A 22,333-nucleotide genomic window follows, 5' to 3' on the forward strand; every position below is an offset into this window, starting at 1 on the left:
AACGAGGAAGCTGAGGCATAGAAGCCCCACCCCAGCGGCAGATCCTTATTTGTTAAGGGAGTGCTGGTGGGCCCCACGGGGATGGGGAGGGGGACAGGATGGGGAAGAGGGAGGAAGCTGGCAAGGGCTCCGTTTCAGGCAGAGTCCCAGCCCCAACCTGATCCTGCTCCTGCAGAAAGTTCTGGAACATGGGTTGAATCTTGGAATTTTCCTTTGAGGCAAGGGAGCTGGGCATTCACACCCACACTAGTCAGGTGCTGGTGGTCACCCTGGAGGGGATACCCAGATGCTCCCAGCGCTTTGCACCTGCTGTACAACCAACTCCAGGAGCCCAGGGGTAGTTCTCTGAAAAGGATCCCAAGAATGAGCCCTGAGAGCAAAGGTCAGGAGTGAGATGGGCACACAGAGCCGGTAGCAGGAGCTGAGGGGATCTTGGCGGACACTGTCTGTGCAATGGCACCTCCCTGCACGCCTTCCCGGCACCTGGTTAAAGAAGTCCCAGGAGCAAGGCCACTTGGCAGACTTTTGCAAATGAGCAGCCAGTCCTGCCTCCCCAACCTCCCACACATACCATTTTAACTGGTCACACAGACGCTGTTTGCTCTGAAAAATGCTTCATTAAGTCACTCAACAAATATTTACTGAGCACCTGCTATATGCTGGGCTCTGGTTAGGGGCTGGGCATATAAAGACCAATAAGACAGAGTGATCCATCCCCCCCCCCCCCCCCCCCCCCCCCCCCCCCCCGCGCCAGGAGTTCACAGGCTGCACGACTACAAAGACCGAAAAAGGAATTGATTTTTAGATTCCGAATAATCAACGTCATAGAGACCTGCTGTATTCAGGGCTTTCAGAGGTGAGAGAAGCAGAAGACGTTTGGCAGAAAAGGCGGCATTTGATTCTGGGTTGTAAAGGATGGATGAGAGCCCTTTTGAACAGCGCGTGCAACGCCATGGAAGTGAACGAGCCGCGTCTGTGCGGTGCGCCGCGGGGAAGTTGCTGAGTGAACGAGGGCGTGAAGGAATTAATGAACGAGTTGTCCCAGGGCTTGGTGATTCTCAGGGGGAGAGAAGATCATCCCAATGTCATTGTTGTAAGTAGATTTCTGCCCAAAGGGCACAGCCCTCTCCCTCTCATCCTCTGGGCCCCCCAGGAGATTCTGGCCCACCCTTACAGGGCCAGAGACTCTAAACGGGGACCCCTGTGACCGCCAGGTGTGAGGGGCAGAGGGAAAAGTGCACAACGAGCCCTGTGGGCCTGGAAGAGTGTTCTTTTTCTTTCCATCCTTGTCCAAACCTGACTGACCTATAACTTGGCTGCAGCATTACCTCGTGAAGATGGGCAAGTATCAGGAAGCTTCACCTCCCCCCATTTGAAACCAGGGGAATAAGAATAGTTTGTCCTGGTCCCGAAATTAGTTCAAGACTTGTAGGCAGCAGATATCCTTCAGGATAAAAGATACATGTAGTCTCCCCTCTCCCAGACCAAACGTCCTCAAGGTCAGGTTCACAATCCCATATGAAGTGTGAAGCGCAGTGAGTCATCGGGCAGGGGCCGGGGCCTGGGGTGTGGGGCTGCTCTAAACACCTGCACCTCCAGGCAACCCTTGCACAATTAAAGATCCCAAATTTTTTTTATCGATTAGCTTGATGAGGCCATTGGTTTGATGACAATGATATAAATCAAGGAAAAGACCCTGCATTTTCAAATAAATAAGAAGAAACTGAACAAAACAAAACGTATGTTCTAGATCTTTTGCTCCCTCCAGCATCATTGCTACACCCTCTTTCTGTGTCAGGAGAGAGGCTCCTGTGAAAGCTCACCCTGCAAATCCACAGGGTCTTTTAATTTCATACTCCCTGCCCAGCGCCCTATAGAAATTGCTTCCTCCAGAGTCTCCTGGGGACTCACACGTGGTGAAAAGACATTAAAAACAGATACCTCCTTTGATAGTGAAAGAGAATAATCAGCTGCAAGTCTTGGGTTGGCCTCCGCTGCCCTTGGTCTCTGTCCCCAGATGTGCTGGGGGAGCCCCCGAGGCCGGCAGAGCCCCTCAGGTCCTAGGGTAATTTAGCGGGAAGCAGTTGGCAAATGGAAAGCCCGATTAGGATGCTGTCAGACTAATCTGTTGGTTCCAAGTGTCACATAGCTGTGGCTAAGAATTGGAAAGAACATTATTTTCTTTCTGAGAATTTGCAGTTTGGCCAGCTTTGGGGGAGGAATTTCATTAAGGAGGTGGGAGGGTGCCTGTTTATGGAGTTATTGCGGTTTCCTCGCACGTGCTCATTTAATACTCCCACCCACACCGTCCTGCATAGTAGTTGCAATTGTTCCCATTTTATTGATGTTTTACAACTGTTATTGCTTAGGTGCAAAAGGGTTATGAACTTTTAACCTTCAGTTTGCACCCAGGCTTCCCTGACTTCAAAATTTCTACTTTCCTTCCTAATGCTACCTTAAATTCAAATTAAACCTTTTTTCAAGCATCAAACATTTCCACACTCACCCCCTCCACTGGAAGTAGGAGCCTGGGTTTGCTCTCTGTCCCTCACTCATCTAATCCTTCTTAGGCAGAGGACAGGCTTGGAGACGATAGAAGAGGACCCCAATCTCTAACCTGCAATTCTTGGGGCAGATATGTTTCAAAATCAGAAATTAAAATTTGGATTTTATAAAGGAATTATAATGATGTCCTGTATTACATAATACCTGGTAGCATCTGGGAAAGGCACCCTGAAATGAATCACGCTAATATTTCTGCAGTGAAATATTCACGCCGAGGGGGATAGATATAGATGATGAAGAGTTGCATATGAATTTAGGTCAGGTTTCTGCTACCAAGTTAAAATTGCCAAAGGTTTTCTGAGCCTTTGGGATTTGGGAATCACTCTAAGGGCTGGTGGACTTGTAGATTATATTTAAGGGCTCTTCTGCTCATATAAATCCTCTGCAGATGAACCTGGCAGGGAAGGACGCGAGCGGCACCTTGGTCTGGAGCCGTTTCAGCTGTGGCAAAGGAGGAAAGCCCACTCCCTGGGCATTTCCAAGACACAGAACGAGGAGCCAGATGTGCTGGGCTCTCTCACTGACTGCCAGGTAGAGGTGTGTTCCTTAGGGAAAGTCCTGAACCTCCCTGGTCTACTAAGTGGGGAGGAGGCAGAGGGGAAGCCTCGGATGCTGCCAGGGGTTCTGTGGAGGTCTGAGACCCACTGTAAGCCTGTACAAACCTTCGGACCAGGGCTGAGCCTCCCAGCCCTCTGTGCCCTGGGCAGGCATTATGCACCACCGCCCCCGCCCGCCCCATACCGACTCATCACTGTCTGAGGGTGTGGGGTGTGGGACTTGACTGCCTGGGTTAGAGTTTGACTCACAAAGCACCAGATCAGTTGGGACCTGATGACTTATCAAAGTGTCTGTTTCTTTCCAGATAATGAACATCATAATAATGGCACCTACCTTGCAGAGTGAGTGAGGGGCTCAGTGGAGCTAGTGCGTGTTCAGCTGGGTGCCTGGAACGTACAGGCTGCACATTACATAGCAAATGGCTTATATGACTCCTACCCCGGAGATCAGGCCTGTGTCAGTGTCCTGGGGCTGCCATCACAAGTTACAGCAACCTGTACGGCTTACAACAACAGAAATTGATTATCTCACAGTGCTGGAGGCTACAAGTCTGAAATCAAGGTGAGCAGGGTTGATTGCTCTTGGAGGCTCTGAGGGAGAATGTCTGCCATGCCTTTCTTTACCTTCCGGTGGCTACTGGCAAGACATTCCCTGGCCTGTAACCAAGTTGCTCCCGTCTCTGACACCATCTTCATGTGGCCGGCTTCTTGTGTCTCTGTGTGTCAGATCTCCCTTTCCTTTCTCTTATAAGGACACCTGTCATTGGATTGAGGGCTCACTCTAAATCCAGAACAATCTCATTTCAAGATCCTTAACTTAATTACCCTGCCAAGACCCTACTGCCAAACAAGGTCATATTCACAGGTACCAGGGGTTGGGACTTGGACATATCAACTGGACTGCCTCCAGGTTTAGGCACAAAGTTTGCAGGGCTGGACAACTGGTTGACCGTGCCTGCCCGCCCCTCCCCCCCGCCCCACCATGTGATGGTGGATTGTTAGCCAACCCCTGTGGGGTCCCTTGACGTGGAACCCTTGTGTACAAGAGCCATTGTGATGTAGTGTAAAGGGTAGGGGTTTTGGAGTCTGGTGAATCTGGCCGCATGCCCTTGGACACTGGGCCAGTTTACTTCATCAGAGTAAGGCTCAGTTTCGTTATCTCTGAAATGGGCATTATAAGCCCTATCTCAAGCTGTTCCAATGAAGCATACAGACAGTAGATTTACAGCATCTAGCCCATAAAGCCCTCTGTAAATGCGATTCCCCTTCTCTTCCTCCCACGTCCTTTGATCTGATGACATGAAAGCTGTCGGTGCCTAGACTCTTCTTTGAAATCTGGGACTGCAATAAGGCCCACGCATCCTTAAAACACTTCAGTGCCAGCCATGGTGTCATTGGAGCGGTCTTCTCTAACGCCAAGTGGCCTTCAAGGCCCAGGTCTGTGTTTCCAACAATAAGTGGCTGGTTACTGGGAGCCCACCTGTCAACTAGCAAGTGCTGGGGAGTCTCCCTTCAGAAATACTGTTAACAACCCAGCCCATACCCCCTGAGCTTTTCCAGGGCCCAGAGAGGACTTCAGACCCTAAAGAACATGTGAAGATCATTGTAAAACCATGCAAGACAAAACAGGGTCTGGGCAGATTCCTTAAAACCCTGTGCTGTCATAGACACAGCTCACACTGTAAAGGTCATTCCCACCTGGCAAGGCTTATGGCCAGAACACTTTGTCTTGTCCTTCTGAGACAAGAGTCCCAAGGTGCAGCAAAGCCCCCAGGGTGGATTGGGAAGCCTGTGCCGTGTCCCACGCGTGATGGGTCTCACCCGTCACTAGCAATGCCCCTGGTGCCCTGCTTCATCTCCTTGGAACATACTGACCTTTCCTTTCCCAACTGACTGTTATGACACAGGGCCGAGGTTTCAATTTCTGCGGAAGGTGGTGGAATATCTACTCTGTGCACCAGGTCCTACATTTTAACTCTTGAGGTAATGATTTAATTCTTCACTAATAGTAGGTGCCAAGCAGTAAGTTTTTGTGTAACGCAGTTTGTTTTAATTTTTGTCACAAGACCTTAAAGAATACAGAGGGATGTTACTTTTTCCTGTCGGAGGCAAGGCATAGAGAGACCAGATGGAAGTCCTTGGCACCCCAGCACCTGGGGGACCCTGTTTCCACTCCACTGTGGGAGGCAGTTTGGCTGGTGGGCACTTGCTTTGGCTCTTGCACCCCGCCTCCCTTGTTCTGGAACCTGCTTTTTTAGGGATCCTCCCCAAATTAAACAGGTTTTTTTTTTTTCCCCAAAGGCAAAGGGCACCCTGACCCAGGAAGGCCCAGATGTCATTCCCCTCCACCCACTCACCGTGGCTCTGTGTTCCTGAACCCCAAGCTCTTCGTGAGCCCCCAACCTTCAGGAGGTTCCCGCCACCCTTCATGTCCTTGCCTGTGGCTGATGCTGAGCAGGCGGAGTACAAACAATCACACAACAAGAATGCTATGCTTGGCTGTGTAATGTTCTGAGGCACTAAGCAAAATGCCTTCAACATATTCTTCCAGTTAAAACTTATCCCATTTACAGGGAAAGAGCGTGAGCCACAGAGAGATCAAGAGTAGTTTCTCTGGGCTCCAAGGTGGTGGACGTCTAATGGGGTCACGAAGAGGGAAGGGGGCACTGGAGACTGAAGGCTGATATTGCTCATAGACTTGGGTGATTGGGAAGAGGTGCACCAGGAAGAAGGGAAAGGATGGGACAGACAAGTTGGCCAGATGGCCCAGGGGTAGGGCCCCAGTGGTCAAGGCTGGGCAGGGGGTTCAGAATATGGATGAATCAGACCCGGGTACAGCTAACCCCCTCCCCCCCAGGCATGGCCCATCATGCACACACCCTCCTCCCCTCGTCTCAGCAACTCTTGCCCCCGGGATGTCACCTGACTCTCTTGATTGGAGATGCTCATCTTTTCAGTGGTATGGTAGGACTGGGGCTTACCGTGAAACCTGGTCATCCATTATTCTGTAAAATTACCACGTCCATCTCCTCATTTCCAGTGATTTCCTTCCCTTCCACTGGCTCCCCCTCTGTCCATATAACAGAAGGAGTGTGTGGATGGGCCGGGGGTCATGCCACCCCACCCCAGAGTGCTCTCTCTGCTTGTTCCACTCTTTTTCTAGATGCAGGTGTCTGCCGCTGAAACCAGCCCGAGTGTCCATTCATGGAACTGACCGCTTAGCCAGTGGGATTCCAAGGTAAAAGCACAGTCCCTGCACTCAAGGGAGGAAAGACACACAACAGGGCACTAAAGGGAAAGAGCCAGGTTGCTCCCGTTTCCTAGGGAATTTGGGGTAAGTTAATGACAACAGAAATTTTTAGGGAGGGAACATCAATAAGTGTTAGTGATTATTATTAATATTAATTATGATTGAGTCCATGGGGATATCAGAATGACTTGGTGGTATTTCCCCTGTGGCAACAGAAATGCCTTTAATGGAAATACATTTTAGTTCGCACTCAAATCCTCAGGGTTTAAATCCTAACTCAGGAAAAGAAATGCAGAGCAGCATCCATCTGGGCACACTGATGGGCAAAAACACCAACAACACTGCAACCAAGAACGAAAGCCCAGACCGAGGTTACTTGGGGGTGGAGACTGAGTTCTTAACAATGTGGAAGTTGCCAGTGATTGTGGAAACTCAGAGAAAACATACCCATCATTTGACATAAATTCATATCTAGACTTCTTGGTTGGACTAAACTCTCCAGAACAGAAAACCCTCAATTCTGTGGTGGTTAATGCTACTTTGGGATACCTTTTTTTTTTTTTCCCCCAAAATGAGGACAGGAACAGTGCCCATGGGGTTTTCTTTATCTGGTGATGAATGGCATCCCAGCCACCTGCGGGGAGTGGATGGCCTGTCACTGTGTGGGCTCCCGTGCACACTTCCCTCCTGCCAGCCAGCCTCACCCGCGTGGTTTGCACCTGCCACTGGAGTGACTGAGGCCGCGGGAAGAGGCTGTGCCCGGGATGTGTCTGGACAGGCCAGCAGGAGGGCAGAGATCCCTGCGGATGTGAGGTCAGCACTTAGATGGGAGGAGTTGGAATTGCAGAAAGCATGTGACGCTGTGGGCAATCTTGTGGCTCCAGGTCTGGAGTGAGTGATCCGTCCACAGATGGATGGACATCGCCATGCTAGATCTTCCGGAGACAGCACCACAGGCCATTCCTAAGGAACTTATAGTCAAGATATGGAGAGAAAGCCCACGTAGGGGAGAAGACCACTTTAGCCACCAGGTCCCCTCCCACCTCAGGACAGCACCATGACAGACCTCGACCTGCTCTTGCTAACTCCCCACCCACTGTCCCCATCTCAGTCCATGCTTCTAGCAGACACCAGACAGACCTACCTACACTGGCACTTCTCAGGCCTCAAGGTGCTTATGACTGTCCTGGGGATCAAGTTGAAGTGTGGGTTTCCTGAGGTTCTGCATGTCTACCGAGTTCCCGGCTGAGGCCAAGCCTGCCACTCAGTGCAAAAGCAAGGACCGAAAGCCCAGCCAAGAGTTAAAAGCGTGTTCTCTAGAGTACCAGCACTGTGACCTTCCGAAAGTCCCTCCGTCTTGCTGTCCCGTTCCCTTCTCTGTAAAGTGTGACCGTGGCGGCGATTACGTGGCTCCGTAGATGCAACATGCCCCGGCCACTGCCCGCTCGTGGCGCGCGCTCTGCAGTCCACGCACACCGCTCGCGGCTCTCAGTGTTGCAAGCCTGCACGGCACTCACGGCCTGTGTGCTGAGATCACCCTTGTGCCCTGCCCTCCTCCACGCCTTTGCTTTGCCCTGGTCGTGAATGCCCTTTTCTCCCCACCCCCCCGGCTCAGCAACATCTGCATTCTTCCAGGCTCCGAGCCCCCAGAGCCCACCTCCCGGGCGGCCGTTTAAATGTCTAAGTAGCAGCTCCCCCGTGAGCTCCAGGAGGCCAGGAAGTGTTCACCCTTTGGCATCCCATCTCGTACATCACCTAACACACACTGGGTTTCGACAGAGGACGAGGGAATGGATGACACGACAGATACTTCAGGCCCTTCTATAACTGCTCTGCCTGGAAGTGCTGGGCTCCACTCTAGATCTATAGAGGCAGCATTTCAGTGGGTGAATCTCTGGCATGGGACAAGAGCCTTCTCTTAGTTATTTACTTGTTTAGCTAATTATATGAGTACGGACTAGTGACTTCTTTTTTATTCAGTGGCTTATAAGACATCACTGTCACTATTTCTTGCAATACTCAAATTGTCCCAGATTTAGCCTTTGATCTGGTGCCTGTGTCCTTTGGACATGTTCTCACCACTCTTTGAGTAATTCCTTGCTTTCTTGTGCAACAGGCCGCTCCAGAGTCATTTTGTGGTGTATTTCTTGCCAAGCACGACAGGTGATTGTGATGCACACCTGGGTTTGGAAGCCATCGTGCCTAGTAGTAGCCTCAAATCACCATCTGGGTTAGCTCTGTTCCAGAGCCAGAACCTGTGGCAAACGGCAGGGACAATTCTTAGGCTGGAGCCAGGAAAGGCAGGTCAGTGTCCCTAAGACTCCCAGGAAGCATCCCTGAGGATGGCGGGCTCACCACACAGGCACAGATGACTCAGCAGAGCTACCTGGCAAAGGATCCCAGGTACCACCCGCCCAGCCAGTTATAGGTGGCAAAGGCCCAGAAGCATCTAAGGCAACAACTGAGGGAAACAGGAAGGAGGTGACACAAAGAAGGACTTACTGAGTGGAATGTGTTTCCCAACAGGTAGAGAGAAGTTGTCTTAACTTCACCGGTCTGCATGGGCCAGTAGGTCTGGGCCCCAGGAAGTCCCCAGGGGTGGAGCAAGCTGGCAGCTCCCATCAAGGAACATGGTGTGGTTTTCCTCGGAAGGCAGCCAGGGTATCACAAACACCTTGCACTAAACAGCATTTTCTTTTCCCAAAGAACACGAAGCACTTTCACAGATGGCTCATTTGTTTTCAACTGCTTTTCAGTGCAAAAACATTTGTACACCCTGACTAAACAGAGATGAAAAAATGTTTTTAAAAGACTTACTAGTCTGTACTACCTTGACAACTTTTCTCTAAATTTAGAATTATTACAAAATAAGTTCTTTTTTAAGACTCACCATTTACAACATCATTGGAGAGAGAATAAAGCCCTCGGCCCCCACTGTTGTTCACATCCTAATTCCCTGAACCTGGGAATATGTTACTTTACGTGGTAAGAGAGACTTTGCAGATGCAAGTAAGGTAAGCATCTCGAGGTGGAGAGATTATTTTGGGTGGACCTACTGTAATTATCAGAGTCATTGTAAGGGTTAGACAGAGGTGTAGCGTTGGAAGCAGAGGGGTATGTGTGTGTGTGTGTGTGTGTGTGTGTGTGTGTGTACAGAGAAAGAGAGAGAGATTGACTGAAACTTGAAGACAGCACCCTGCTGGCTTTGAAGATGGAGGAAAGGACCACAAGCCCATCTCTAGACACTGGAAAAGATAAGGAAACACATTCTCCCCTTGAGCCTCCAGAAGAAATGCAGCCCCGCTCACCCCTTGATTTTAAGAACCATCTCAGACATCTAACTTCCAAAACTAAGATAAACTGGTGTTGGTTTAAGTCACTGCACTTGTGGTAATTTGTTGTAGCAGCAATAGGGAACGGATACCAACATTAATTTAAAAATTCTTTTGCAAAATTCTCCACATTGTTCTATCAACCAGTTTGCTTTTCAGTCATATCCTATTCACAGGTCCGCGTCACATTCATCAACTGTTCACATGAGAACGCAGCTATACCCAAAGTACCGTATTTCTTCCCTCACCATTGGAGCCCTCACCACCCACCTTTCTGTGGTTGCTACTGCTGTCCTTCCACACTGATAAGGCCCATTGGCTTGAGGTTACCTACTCAACATGAGCCTCATGCTCTGACACCACTAAGCATTTAACTGAGCATCTATTACTATCCTTTTCTTGAATACAAATACAAATGGGCATTCACTTGTGCAGGTGCCATAAACATTCCCACATGCAGACTGTCAGCTGTCTGCAGGACATTCCTCTACAGATGGGACACAGGTCCCCTCCCCCACAGCAAGCCACCCTCCTCTGCTCTAGGCAGATTGTCCTGGAAATGAAATTACTGGCATCCCAAAGTTGACCTGGAAAATAAGTCATCTGTAGTTCAAAATCCACCTCTCCCTTTTGCTCACAGCCATGCAGAAGCCGCAGTGGTCTCGGTTTGTCTGGAGTGCCTGGGAGCATCCTGGCTCCAGAACAAAACCCAGGTGAAGCCAACAAGTAGGCACTCAATGTTCATGTCACCTGCATTCTCATGTCACCCGCGGATGACCCAACGTCCCATTTACCTATCACAGGCCAGAGACTTTGCTGCCCAGGGGAGGAATGGGCTTTCAGGTTAGGCAAATCTGTATATAGAATAGCCCTGATTAAGTTACACTCCTGTAGCCAATCACATGCTACAGAGTAAACTATTGAATCGTTAACTTCAGTGAGAAGGCACCAAGGACAAATAAATATAGAGCGTATCGCCCATATTCACTTCCAAGGCCATCACACTAATGGCTGGTGAAACTGTAGCCAGGTGGAGCTGTGGGAAATGTTTCAGCCCCTTCCGGTCGACAGTGTCTTCTTTCATTCTCTATTGATCTTCTGTACCCACACACTTCCTTGTCGCCCCCCCCAGGCTGCCCTGGATGGCTCACCCCTTCTGCGAGGGCTTCAACTAGAATAGGAAAGGGGTCTCTTTCTCTCTGGCTACAACTGCTCAAAGTTCATGTTTCTAGGCCCTCTGTTCAGGAACCCAGATCTCCTGGTCGCTACATGCTACTGCACGGGTCTGTGCAGATGTAGATGCTGAGATGTGGGCTGCCCAGAACCCTGAGACGGCCCCTTGCTCTGTGATGCTCACCTAATCTGACTGCCCTATCTGTCTGAATCATGCTATGTCTCTGGGTGGAATTTTCCTGTTTTTAGACTTGTGCTGGTAAAAACTTCTTGCCTGAGAACAACCTGAAAAAAGCCCTTTGGAGAGGAAATAATTGATTTTGTGGTGCTTCTTGTATTTTGACCTCAAGCCTGCCCTGGTTACAGCAATATGCCATATCACTACTGAATTGTTCCATGCCTAAACCAAAATGGACCACACAGAGACTTTTATAAAGTCTCAATTAAATGAACCACACTGATCTGCTTCTTTTTGCCCTTGTATAGGAAATCTACCCAGGGTTGAAGATTAACCCGAAAGCTCTTTGTTATCAAGAGAAGGCTTTTAATATAGGCAGTACTGAAGGAGGGGGAAACAATGTTTTCCAAAATGGAAGAGATCTGAGGGATTTTCAAGCAGGTAAGTTCTACTTGGGTAAGCCTTTCTTCCCATTTTGATTTATTCTAGAGGAATTAATATGTCTTGGGGTGGAGAGGGAAGTGGGGAGGATTAGAGGGAATGTGGCTCATCTGGCTTGTGGTCGCTGAGTCTCCAGTTAGATCCGGTGGCTGGGGGTTACCGTCAAGGGCTGTTGGCCATGAGCTCTCTCAGAGCAAGCTCACAAGGGAGCAACTCCTGCGCTTACAGGGAAGACTAATGTCTGTGGCTAACTTTTCAGGGAACACAGAATTCCTGGGCCTTGTTCCATCCGGCCATTGCCCTACTTTATGTCAGACACAGTTAACAGTCCTGATGGGGGGGACTCTTGGGTTCATCAGAGGCGAATAGAAATTTCTGGATGCACAACCCTAGCCATTCTCCTTCCTCCAAGAGAAGGCAGCCTTGTCTGGTCTGGCTGACTGGACCTGGCCCAGCCCTGCCCCGCCACCCCTCAGCCAGCTTCCCCAAGGTAGCGCTGAAATAGTGAGAAGGACAGCAGAGGCCTCGAACCAGGTGTGTTACGATGGGGTTGGACTTCAGTGTTTGAAAGAACAGGTGGGGTGGGACACACACAGAAGAAGCTGTAGGTTTCTGTCACGGTTCTAGCTTTGGTTTTGAGTGATGGTTTTTCAGTCCTTATTACATTAAAAAGTAAAACAAAAAGCCTGAGGAAGCAATAGGAGGTCAGATGTGGACCATCGACAATAGCATGTCATGAACAAAGGATGGTGATTCATCCACAGTCTGATTCTGTGGACCTGCAGGTCAGGAAACAGAAAGCAGGAATAAATAACAGTAGGGCTATGTCTCAGGTGCCCGCAACAGGGCCTTTGCTGGGTTGGGGAAGGTGTGGGGGCCCGCGGCTGGAACACTTCCTCCCCTTTGATGCCACCATGGCATCCACAGGGGAACGGACAGGGGTTTGAGCAAGGGGGGTCTGGCAGAGGCTAGTGGGACGCTGCCAGGTCACCTGCTTGCGTCCCAGGTTTCCTTTCCTGACATCCCCAGAAAAGGATGGGTCAGTCTCTGCCTGGGAGACGCTCGACTCAGGGAAGTTTGCCCAAGTTTGTGGGGCCTTCAGTGGGGAAGGGGTGCCTGTGAGACGTATTCCAAACTCCGCCCCTCCCCCCCACCCCCCCAGGTCACAAGTCTTCCTTTCGTTCCTGGAGCTCTCCAGAGCGAGCTCGACGTGCATCTCACATTCTCGCAACACCGACCAGGAGCCAGGCTCGTGGTGCCTAACTTGGCTACAATTTGGGGAGCCTTTTTAGAAAATGAACACAGATTTGCCAACACAAAAATCAGATACAAAAGCAGATATTTATTTAGAAATGAGGGCTACCTACCTGTTTAGCTTCATTACCTTCATGGTGAATTTGGCTCTGGGTATAGCCATCATCACTCCTGGTTTAAAGGTCACGAGATGGAGAGTCAGGTTGAAGTGACTTGCCCAAGGTCAAACACTGAGCCATGAGTGAACTGGCATTCTAACCCAGATCAGTTCAGTGTGGCCCAAATTGGGAGTAACATCCCATGACCTGTAATGGTGGTGGTGACAGGAGTGCCACTGTTCTCGAAGACTGGTTATCTAATTTGCATCACAAAATGATTTATGCCATCGGCCAATTAGGTTGTGTTTATCTGGGGTATGTTTGGTGCGGGGAGTAGTGCAGGGCACCGGGGAGATGGCAGTAATGGAGGCGAACATAGTCCCTGCGCTCCAGGAGAGGGAGAGACTACTGATGCCACCACGCTTGAACCCTGGCAGAGGGGACATCGCAGAGCAAAACAGACAGATTGTGTCCTACCAGCTGGTCCCAGAGGCCTTTGGAAAAGAGCCCCATGTCTTTAGGAAAATAACTCAATGAGTCTTTAGATGTGGGAGAGCCCGGGGTCTGAATTGGGAGAAGGCCACAGGCAGGTGGTGGGAGCCCTTCAGGGTAGGAGCAGTGTGCTAGGGGGGCCAGATGGGATGGGGGGAGGGGAGAGGAAGATGGGCAGAAATGTCTGAAGGACAAAACTCCCCAAAAAACCAGGCTGTCTGTAGGCTGTTTTGTACTACTGTGTTTTTATGATGTAGATCTCCTCCATATCCCCAAGGCGGCAGTACTACCGGACCACACACAGGGCCTTGAGGGATGGTGAGAGAGCTGGAGAGAGAGAGGGAGTCTGGAGCTCAGTTTCACCTAGGGCTTATATTTAAAAAAAAAACTGAGGAAAGTATAACGGAGTGGAAGCAAGAAACTCGATGCCCAGGGCTTCGCTGGAAGCCCCCCTTTGGTAGTAGGCAGGGTGGGGATTTGGGATCATTTCTCTTAGATCTTGGAGGCAGATTGGTCCCATTGGACATCTGTACTCTAAAAAGTGGTGACAATAGCCAAGAAGGTACCTAAAGCTCTAAGAGAGGAAAATCTTCCTTCTGACTACAGAAGCTATGTTCTCAGGGGTAGGACAAAATCCCATTGCTCTTTTTCTCTCCTTGCCTTCCATTGCATGGCCCCATGCTCAGACACGCTCTGGGGAGTGCCCAGGGTAGCAGGGAAGCTAATGCCCCAGCTCTCTGACCACATGCAGTGAGAGTGTCAGAATGATCTCAGAAAGGACAGAACTTAAGAGGGAAGGCCCATATGAACTCCTGGGCTTATGTCTATGCTTTGTGTGCTTTGAGAACCGAACTGTGGATTAGAGCATCACCTGGGCCCCCAAATGGCCACTGGTGACAAACAGAGAACAGATCCAGACAGATCTGCAAGGTCTTAGAAACTGTTGTTTCAAAGGTCTTTGAAAACTGAACTGACATTGGAACCACAGTCCACAGAAGGCGGGTCAAGACTTGAGGGTGCAGCTTAGCCAGATCCAACTGCCTGCTGAAATAAAACAAAATCCAGCATTCTCTTTAGGATTTAAACAAGACATAGATTGTTATAATGTAATATTCAAAATGACTAGGATATAATCTGAAGCCACTCAGCATATGAGGAACAAGAGAAATATCAAATGATGAAGGAAAGGACAATCAAGAGACTCCCACCATAAGAGGACATGCATGTTGAAATTATTAGGTAAAGTCGCTAAAGCAACTATTGTAACTATGCTCCAAGAAGTAAGGGTGAATTCTCTTGAAATGAATGGAAAGATTAAAAAAAAAAAAAGTATATATATATATATATATATATATATATATGCAAAGAAATAGAAGAGAGAAGAACTAAATGGAGTTTTTTTGTTTGGAACTGAACGATGCAATAACTGAAATAAAACATTCAGTGAATGGGATCAATAGCAAAATAGAGAAGAATCAGTGACCTTGACAGATCGGTAGGAATTATCCAATGTGGAAACAAAGAGAAAAAATTAGAAAAACAATGAACAGAAGCTTGAGGATATGTGGAGCAATACCAAGAAATCTGACATTCATCTTGTCAGAGTCCCAGAGAGGGAAAGGAGTATGGTACAAAAAAAGTATTTGAAGAAATAATGGGTAAAAACTTCTCAGATTTGGTGAAACACATAAACTTACACATTTAAACAGCTCAGTGAATCTCAGATAAGATAAACCCAAAGGAATCCATGCCCTGAAGCAGCATAATCAAACTGCTAAAAACCAAGACAAAGAAAACCTTAAAAGCAGCCAGAGAGAAATGGCACTTTGTACAGAGGGAAACATCAATCTGTATTATTGTGGATTTCTCATATAAAACAATGGAGGCCAGAAGGAAATGGAACAATAGTTTTAAAGTGCTGAAAGAGAAAAACTGCCCACCCAGAATTCTCTATCTGGTGAAAACATCCTTCAGGAATAAAGATAAAATAAAGACTCTCAATGAAGGAAAACAGAACATAGCACCAACAGATCTGCTCAAAAATAAATACTAAGGGACAGCTGGGTGGCTCAGGCAGTTGAGGGTCTGCCTTCAGCTCAGGTCATGATCCCAGGGTCCTGGGATCGAGTCCCACATTGGGCTCCCTGCTCCACGGGGAGCTGCTTCTCCCTCTGCCTGCCACTCCCCCTGCTTGTGCACACAGTCTCTCTCTCTGTCAAATAAATAAAAATTTAAAAATAAATACTAAAGGAATGCTTCCCCCTTGAGATTTGGAAAAAGGCAAGGATGTTCTGGAAAAGGAAAAATATAGCACTGGGGAATGAATCAGCGGTTGCCAGGGAGCAGGGGTGGTGAATGCGTGACTGCAGAGGGTGAGCACAGGGAGTTTGGGGTGTGGTGGAACTGTTCTGTATTCTGTGGTGATTACATGACACTATATATATGGGAAAACTTAGAACTGATACATCCAAAAAGGAAATTTTTTTCAAAGAAAGAAAAGCTAATGTTAGTGTGCGTGCTATGTACGTGTGTGTATGTGTGGATGTGTGCTTGTGTTCTGTGCCTTAAGACAATACAAATGTATCATGTTGTAGTCCTGTGGGTTACAGTTCCCACACAGGTCTCTCTGGGCTACAGTCGAGGTGCTGGCAGGGTTGCATTCCTTTTTGGAGGCGCCAGGGGGGCATCCACTTCCTCGTCTTTCCCTGCTCGCACGGGGAGGCCACTCCCGATCCTCGGCTGGCAGCACCGGCCTGCCCCTCGCAGGCCAGCAAGAGTGGCCCAGTCCCTCCCCTGCTCTTTATGCCAACATCCTCTCTGTCTCCCTCTTCTATTTTTCTTTTTTTATCAAAGTGAAATTCACGTAACATAAAATTAACCTTTATAATGTTCATTTCGAAGTGAATGATGTAGTGGCATTTAGTATTTTCCTAACATTGGGCAACCACCACCTCTGCCTAGTTTCAAAACATTTTCACCACCCCACGGAGCTATCACTCCCCATTTCTCCCAACCCCAGTCCCTGGCAACCACCAATCTGCTCTCCGTCTCTACGGCTCCACCTGTCCTGGGTGTTTTGTGTACATGGAATCACCCAATTTGCGGTCTTTTGTGACCGGCTCCTCTCACGGAGCCTGTTTGGGAGGCTCCTCCCCACTGCGGCATGGATAAGGATTTCACTCCTTTTTATGACTGAATAATATTTCACTGTACCACATCTTTTTTATCCATTCATCCCATGCATTGGTTTTAAAAATAAAATTTTAGACTATATACGCAAAATGCTGTTTCACCCGAGACCAGTCAAATCAAAGTCTTGGGGGGGCTGGGACCTTGGGGCATGGCACTTTTGGATTTCCACATGGTTGTGATGTGCAGCCAAGATTGAGGAGCTTTGCTTTCAGAAAATGTTTTGATGATCAACTGACGCCTAATAAGCTACCCCAAAAATTAGTGTTAGGAAGCAAGTACGGTTTTATCATGATTGTACCATCTGGGCTGGCCTCAGCTGTGTGACTCCTCTGCTGGGCTGGCCGGGGGGGTCACTCCGGTGACACACTGAGCCAGTGGGTTGCCTGGCAGCTAGGGTCAACTCCAACACAAGACAGTTGGGCTCTTCTCTCTCTCCATGTCTCATGGACTCTCCCTCTATATATGGCTAACAGGACTTCTTAGATGGCGGCCCAGGGCTCCCAAAGCACAACCGCAGAAACTGCCAGGTCTCTTTACAGCTTAGTCCCAGAACTGGCACAGTTTTGCTGCTGTGGTTAGAGTGAGTCACAGATCTAGTCCACATTCACGGGACAGGACCACACAGGGGCGTGAATACCGGGGAAAGATGGTACGTGTGTGGATGTGTGGATGTGTGCACGGCTCACTGGGGTCACCAAGGGAATGGACCGCCACAGGAAATCCCCTGTGCAATGCGAACATATTTTCAATAAAACCAAGGAATTCTTCACATACGAAACAAACAGATTTCACAGACAAACAACTGAGATACAGTGGATCCATAAAGGCAGCACCTGATTATTCTCCTCAGCATGATGATAAGTGAGACATTAACGTTCTGAAAATGTGAGTTATAATTCATTGCCAGTGACCCCGGATGAGTTTTGAGCTCTTCCCTCAAGCACAAATTCTGGAATTTTTTGAACACTGAATGGTGAATAATGTTTAAAATTGATTTTATTTACACACCTTGCTGTCTATCACCAGCAAATCACAGCCCTTGGTGACAGCCCTGGAAGCAGAACATTTTTACTTTCACTTTATTATTATTATTTTTTATTATTTTAAAAGATTTTATTTATGTATTTGAGAGAAAGAGAGAGAGTGGGGGTGGGGAGAGGGTAGGAGGAGAGGGAGAAGCAGGTCCCCACTGAGCAGGGAGCCCTACTCAGGACTCGATCCCAGGACCCTGGGATCATGACCTGAGCTGAAGGCAGACGCTTAACCCACTGAGCCACCCAGGCGCCCCCATTTTTACTTTCACTTTAAAAACATACAAATGAGCTCTGTGCTTCTCTCTGTCTTAGCTTGGGCCCCTTCCCTGTTGCCTTCACAGCACAGGCCACACATGGGAAGAAGAGCAGGGACAGCTTCACAGATTTTCTCTGGGAAGGAAAATGGTGGTTGGCTCACTGGGGGTTATGCCCTGGTGATGGCGGGGGGTGAGGGGTGTCGCCATCCTGACCAGCACTGCAGGAACCTGGCAAAAGAACTGGGGTGAGACCAGCAGGAGACAAAAGGAGGGGAAGATGAGCTTCCCCTCATCTCCACAAACTCACCTAGAACTCTCCACCAAGTTCTGGAAACACGTCGCCTCCCATGGAAACCCTGGCTCAGTGATCTGCTAGGTTCCTATGGATTAGGCTCCTCCTTTTCCTGTTAGAAGAGACGAACCCAGAACCTAAGAGGAAGCAATGTAATGCTTCTTGTTCATTTATTCAAAAACTAGTGCTGGAGCATCTATAGTGTCTCAAGTAGCTAGGTTTACAGACGTGAAAAAGAGGGGTTAGTTCCTGGGATGCCCAGGAGGCTCAGTGGGTTAAGTGCTGCTTTCGGCTCAGGTCATGATCCCGAGGTCCTGGGATCGAGTTCCACGTTGGGCTCCCTGCTGAGTGAAGAGCCTGCATCTCTCTCTCTCTCTCTCCCTCTGCCCCTCCCCCGCCTGCCTGTGCTCTCTCTCTCTCTCTCTCTCTCTCTCTGTCACTTTCTCTCAAACAAATACATAAATAAACTAAAAAAAAAAGAGGTGTTAGCTCCCTACCCTTGTGACACTAAAATCTAACAGGATAGGAAAAAGAGCACAGAAAATAACACGTAAATCAGATGGTGATGGGGCTAAACAGGGAATAAAATGGAATAATGGGATGGGCTTCTGGAACCCATCCACTCCTGCACTTACTAGGCAGCTACCGTGGGCAAGGCCTTAACCATTTCATGTTTCAGCTCCCTTATCTGCCAAGGGCGGGTACCAATAGGACCTACCTCCTGAGGTGGTGAGAATTTTGCAGTCATATGTATTTCTTGGGTTTACTGGAGTGCTCAAACAGTGTATGCAATAGTGTTGGGTACCCTAATTATTGGTAGTTTCAGAAGAACTGTATTTAGAATCGCTTCAAGCTTCAGAGAAGTCCTCTGAGTAGGTATGAAGTCCTCGCCCACCTCCACCTCACTGGTTTCATGCTGTTTTCCCGTGTGTCAAGGAATTGGAGATGTCGTGAATCTTAGACTCATTCACCTCTGCAGGCCCTCCTGAAAGGCAGTCTCTGCATTAAAGGAGTATAACTCTTTTAAAAGCAAATAAACACTGCTCTCTTATTGGGCGTATAGAAAGCTCTTGGGGTTAGAAAAACCTGAGTTTGGAGGCTGGCTCTGCCAGTATTCGCTGTGTGATCATGGGCAAGTGGCTTAACCTCTCTGAGCCTCATTTTTTCCCAATCCATAAAGTGTGACTCGTTACACCTGATATTCAGAGTTGATTTGAGGTCAGGAAAGAACCCTTTATTGGAGTAGCTATTTTTGTTATTATTAGGTCATGTAATGCGGGATCTTTTTTTTTGTGACTGTGGACGCCTTTCAGCACTGCTTTCTTGGCCTTCAAAGCCTTTGCTTTGGCTTCGGCTTTGGGAGGGGCAGGGGCTTCCTTCTTAGCCATGTAATGCGGGATCTAAGCAAAGGTTTATTCTGGAAACTATTAAGCAAGGAACTTCACAAGCAGAATGCACAGCCCTGAAGTGGAAAGAATTGATGGGAAGACAATCCCCTCTCCATCCTGTTATTGTACAGGACAGTTGGATCCCCAACCATGGGGTTACTGAGGGGTCAGAGCAGAAAGGACCCTTACCAATCGGTGGCCTGAGACTTCATTTTCAGATAAGAAGGTGGACAGCAGTGACTTCCCCCAGGCCCACAGGGCCCCTGAAAACTCAGTCAGTTCCCCTGAGTTTGGGAGTGTCACTGGGCTTCTGTAAACACATGTGAATCCCCCCAAACAGTTACCATGATTAAGGAAGGGGCCAACAGCCCCTGCAGTGATGGATGGGCAGGATGCATGCCATGAGGACACCATGAGGATTGTCCCTTCCCAGCAACAGGCTTCTAGATGTCTTGTTTTTCATTCGATCATCACTTGGTGGACCTGGCTGTATATTCTGGATATGAGTCCTTCACCAGATCGCCTGCGTGTGTTCATGTGTATACACATGTATATACACATGTATGGGCATATGCATACAGGCATAAAATATATACATATATTTTACGTATAATTATAAAATATTTTCCTCTAGCCTGAGGCTTGTTTTTCATTTTCCTAAGAGTGTTTCTTCATAAAAAGTCTTTAATTTTGATGAAAGACAATTTACTCACTTTTTTTTTTATTATCAGTGCTTTTCTGTCCCATCTTAAAAACTTTATTCTGCTATGTTTTCTTCCAGAAGCTTTCTCGCTTTGACTCTTATGTTACAATCCATTCCACATCTTGGAGTGCTTGTGTGTGTGTGGTATGAAGTATGGGTCAAGGTTCTTTGTTTCTACGGGTATGTCCAGTTGCTTCAGTACGAGCTGTTAAAAAGACGCTCCTCTCCCCACGTGGGTTCACTGACTGCCGTCTGGGGGTCCACCTCCACGCGCCTTGTCCTCTTCTGCTCATGCGCCCGGCTACCTACGCCAATACCACACTGTCCCGGTGATTGTGGCTTTACATTCAGCCTGGGACTCAGGCAGCGGTAAGTCCTCCAACTTTAATTTGCTTTACCAGTGTCCTGGCAAATCTAGGTTCTTTCTATTTCCACTAAATTTTAGAATTAGCATATCAATTTCTGCAAAACATCTACTGGGATTTTTCTTTAATACTAGATTTATTTTTTAGAGAAGTCTTAGGTTTACATAGATATTGAACAGAAAATACATACCGAGTTCCCATGTACTTCTTCCTTCTCCCCCACCCCAACCGCCAAGGCCCACCTCCCTGCTTCCCCTGTTGTGAACATGGTGCATGAGTGAGGTATACCTGTTAAAATTGATGAACCCATATCGATACACTATAATTAACTAAAGTCCATGGTTTATATAGAGTTAACTCTTTGTGTTCTTATACTCCCATAGATCTTGACAGATGCATAAGATCGTGTATCCACCATTACAGTATCATGCAGAATAGTTTATACGGCCCTGAAACTCCTCTGCTCTACCTATTCATCCCTCCCCTCACCACCCCTCATCCCTGACAATCACTGATCTTCTCTCTCTAGAGTTTTGCCTTTTCCAGAACGCCATGTAACTGGAACCATACACTACCAAGCCTTTCAGACTGGTTTCTTTCACTAAGCAGTATGCATTTAAGGTTCCCCCAGGTTTTTAGTGGCTGATAGTTCATTTCTTTTTTTCCTTTTAGATTTATTTATTTATTTATTTATTTGACAGGGAGCAACACAGCGAGAGAGGGAACACAAGCACTGGGAGTGGGAGAGGGAGAAGCAGGCTTCCCGCCGAGCAGGGAGCCCGATGCGGGGCTCGATCCCAGGACCCTGGTATCATGACCTGAGCCGAAGGCAGACGCTTAAAGACTGAGCCACCCAGATGCCCCTGATAGTTCATTTCTGTTTATTGATGAATAAGATTGCATTGTCTGGATATGTTACAGTTTGTTTATTCACCTACTGAAGGACATCTTGGTTACTTCCACATAGTGGCAATTAAGAATAAAGCTGCGGTAAACATTAGGGTGCAGGTTTTTCTGTGGATATGTTTTGACCTTATTTGGATAGCTCTACGTTATGCCACTCCTTGCTTCCCATAATCCTTCTGTGATAAGGAAAAGATTGTTTTAAGAAAAGCAAGAAAGGGGGCACCTGGGTGGCTCTGTTGGTTAAGCATCTGCCTTAGGTCATGACCCTGGGGTCCTGGGATAGAGCCCCACTAGGTGGGCTCCCTGCTTAGCGGGAAGTCTGCTTCTCCTCTGCCCTGCTCCCCCGCTAGTTCTCTCTTTCTCTCAAATAAATAAATAAAATCTTAAACAAAAAAAGAAAAAGGAAAGCAAGAAATTCCCTTGTAGAGGAGGGAAAATCTTTTTATTTTTAATCTTTAAATTTTTATTGTTATGTTAATCACCATACATTACATCATTAGTTTTTGATGTAGTGTTCCATGATTCATTGTTTGTGCATAACACCCAGTGCTCCACGCAGAACGTGCCCTCTTTAATACCCATCACCAGGCTAACCCATCCCCCCACCCCCTCCCCTCTAGAACCCTCAGTTTGTTTCTCAGAGTCCACAGTCTGTCATGGTTCATCTCCCCCTCCGATTTACTCCCCTTCATTCTTCCCCTCCTGTTATCTTCTTCTTCTTCTTTTTTTTTCTTTTTTAACATATATTGCATTATTTGTTTCAGAGGTACAGATTTGTGATTCAACAGTCTTGCACAATTCACAGCGCTCACCATAGCACATACCCTACCCAATGTCTATCACCCAGCCACCCCCT

The 22,333-nt window shown here is 48.0% G+C and overlaps 1 long non-coding RNA gene across 1 annotated transcript; it reads left to right on the forward strand.

Annotated features, from left to right (window-relative positions):
* The first annotated feature begins 3,489 nt into the window (after window positions 1-3,489).
* On the forward strand, window positions 3,490-11,496 carry LOC141373805 (uncharacterized). Its single transcript, XR_012380129.1, has 4 exons — window positions 3,490-3,684; window positions 5,030-5,105; window positions 6,286-6,456; window positions 11,364-11,496. It is a non-coding gene; the product is annotated as an uncharacterized lncRNA (long non-coding RNA).
* Window positions 11,497-22,333: the final 10,837 nt, after the last annotated feature.

Source organism: Callorhinus ursinus, unplaced genomic scaffold, assembly GCF_003265705.2.
Source record: "Callorhinus ursinus isolate GAN/ISIS: 27379988/994484 unplaced genomic scaffold, GSC_fseal_2.0 scaffold12, whole genome shotgun sequence".
Taxonomy (NCBI): domain Eukaryota; kingdom Metazoa; phylum Chordata; class Mammalia; order Carnivora; family Otariidae; genus Callorhinus; species Callorhinus ursinus.